Source organism: Salarias fasciatus, chromosome 6, assembly GCF_902148845.1.
Source record: "Salarias fasciatus chromosome 6, fSalaFa1.1, whole genome shotgun sequence".
NCBI lineage: Eukaryota > Metazoa > Chordata > Actinopteri > Blenniiformes > Blenniidae > Salarias > Salarias fasciatus.
Genome location: NC_043750.1, coordinates 18,758,318 through 18,761,545, shown reverse-complemented (window position 1 = coordinate 18,761,545; position 3,228 = coordinate 18,758,318).

Sequence of the window (3,228 nt, the reverse complement as noted above, 5' to 3'; positions counted from 1 at the left end):
ATAATGATTTTTATCTGTCCTTCCTAAGATGCAGAACAAAGACATATATTCAACCTTTATGCCCATTACTTGTAAAATTTCAGTGAATAATTACAAAGACATCACCTGTTCTTAGAAAAAATTGATGTCATGATATTAAATTTCTTTCAAAAAGCAATTAGTTAACACCCCCTTCTTATGTTCACTGGCTTCGGGATGTTCTCTATTTTCTTAAATTAGAGAAAATTCACTTCATCGTTAGAGACTCTCTTGATACCTTTTCCAAAACGTGGAATCAACTTTTTGCTGCACTTAGAAAAATGGACTTTCCCTTTGTATCAGATTGATTACACACTGTGCTGCCAGTATCCATATATTCAAATTCAATCTTCTTGAAGTTTTAATATTTATTGCCCTGGGCTTTTTTTTTCTTTTCTTTTCTTTTTTTTGTTATGGGTATATATTTAATAAGATGTATATTTTGACTTTTGATTTGATGGTTTATTAACATGACTATTATATGTTTGTCATAATATTGTTGAGAAGGTTTTTGTTTTGTTTTTTTGTTTGTTTTTTTGTCTCTGTTCTCTGTAGTTATTTTTTATTTGAAAAATAATAAACAAAATCATAATAAAAATGTTCACTGTGGGAATTGTCCAGATCTGAGATAAAAACAACAACAACAACAACAAAAAAACAACAAAGAATAACAACCTTGAAGACAGTAGATCACAATACAAGTGCCTAGAAGACTTGAGTAACTTTAAAAAGCACCTGTACAGTTTAATGTGATCCACTGGGTGGGAGAGCGAGTCGTCTTCCATGGTTGATGATTCAGTCTCTTATATCGCTGTGTTGAAGTGACGAGCAAGACACTGAACCAAAAATAAAAGTACTCAATGAAAACTGAGAGTTCAGAGAGTGTGCGTCAGTGGGACCAGCAGTGCAGAGACCTCTTGAGGCTCTTGAAACAGTGAAAATGTGTTAGATAAGTGAAGTCCATCTCACATGTATTCAGCCTGTTCCCAAGGTAATAATGTTCAGTTTGATTGTGCCTCAGAGGTTAAGGAGAGAATCAGCAGCAGGAAAAATATGAGAGTCATTGGATGCCTTGACCCACCATGTTTGAGAAGCAGTAGTGACCACATTGATGCATTAACGTCCATCTTTTATACCGCTTGTATCGCTTGCGTTGGAGCCAATCCCCGCTAACTATAGGTGAAGGAAGGATGCACCTTTGACAGGTCATCAGTCCAGCACAGCACAACCACATAGGGCCTGTTCACACCTGGCGTTAACATGCGTTTCTTGGTGATCAGATAACATGTGGAGAGCCCTAAAAGACAAATGTAAAGAGGCATCAAGGGGCTTTCACTCAAACCAATTCCAGAAGTGGTCTGGGACACATCTGACCACACCGGCATTGTAGTGTAAACCAGTCATGCATCATGAATGCACTCTGGAACAGTCGCATAGCAGGAAACTATGCCATAGGCAATAAATGTTATCAGTGCGCACTGTATTTTTGTTTAAAACACTGCACCAGTCTGAGTTTCAGTCTTTTCAACTTTCTAAAAAAAAAAACTATGGAAAAGAACATTTATGTCTGTGCCAGAGGGTCTTCAGAGACACGGCGTTGTGTCGCAGCCTGGGTAGAGGATACCGTTCTCGCCTTTATCTGGAGACAGATGGGTAATAACTGCAGGCAGGGCGCTTTGACCTGTTCATGGACGTAGGGGTAGTAACGGAAACCGAATTCAAGTGGTGCATGATACATGTAATCTCACGATCTCATGATGCATGGGCCAGGTGTAAACAGGTCCAGAGAGAAAAACAGACACTCATGATCACACCACTGCCTCACCATGTGGCCTGTAAAACGGCCATTAACCGACATCGGCCATTAACTTGAGTCAAATCCTTTAGGGCTGTAGCGGAGCCAGAGTGGGGGCAAGGGGAAGGGGGCGGTCGTCCCAGGGCCCACAAGGTCATAGGGCCCCGTTTCATGTGATGTGTTCACATTTACTCGAAAATAAATTATTATAATAAAATGTGCGGTGTGTGCTAGAAGGTATACGCATATGATTGTGGGCTCCAATTTGCCAATTCTTACATTACGACTGTCCATGAATGCATCAGAGCTGTAAGCCAGCGCTGATTGGCTGTGCGGCATGAACGAGTTTTTTCTTTTGCGCTTGATCTGAACTCTTTGAAGGGAAGTTAAACAGTATGCTAAACACTATGCTAGCCGCTAGCGGTACTACCCAAACCTAACATCGGAGCCACTGGTGAGTCAGTGAAACCCTCAAAAATATTATCTTTATCAGAATGCTGTGGTCTTAAACACGTGGTTATTTGAATGTGCCTTGTGTTGGCTCAACTATAAGAGACCGCGGAGTCTATTTTTTTTCTAATATATGTGAATTCCAAAAGATATAGATAGCTGTGTCTACTATATCTATCTGAATAGATTGTGTAATTTTAGACCTGCTGTGTTCATTTTATATTTAAGCTGTATCAAAGATTGTACAGATTTAGCCCGTGAGTTTTTAATCTGAATTTTCAGCACCATGGACAGCGGACGCGCTGAGATTGACAGCTGTCAGGCTGCACTTGTGTGTGTGTGTGTGTGTGTGTGTGTGTGTGTGTGTGTGTGTGTGTGTGTGTGTGTGTGTGTGTGTGTGTGTGTGTGTGTGTGTGTGTGTGTGTGTGTGCGTGCATAAGTGTATTTGTTCTTCAGAACAAGTTTGTGAACTGGTTTGTGACTTTATTCTGCTTTCTCAGGCATATAGGTTTGCTTGGCTCAATAAAAGTGAGCATTAGTGTGTGGTTTAACGTAGGATGAGGGATTGTTTGAATGATAAAATTACTGTCATAAGGGCCTGTCGAGGATGCTCCGCCCCCTCTGTACTGAGACCCACGCTCCGCCTCTGCTTTGGGGCATGTGCTTAAACTCTGTAAGGTGCATCATTTCATACTATCTGTGTCCCAGGATTCTTAATAATTTGGCCGTGAATTTGGTGGACGTGTTCTTCCTCTCAAGCTCCAACCTTCATGCGATTCACAGTCAGTCAGCTACGTGACATGTGCATCATCCCCCTCCTCCTCCTCCCCCTCCTTCCTCCTCCTCCTCCTCTCTCTCTATCCCTCCCTCCGTGTCCAGCATCACTCCGCCTCGAACACGCTGTCCTCAAAAGCTCCTGCCGCCTCTCCCGCATCGCTGTGACTCCACTGGGAGGAGGAGGGATC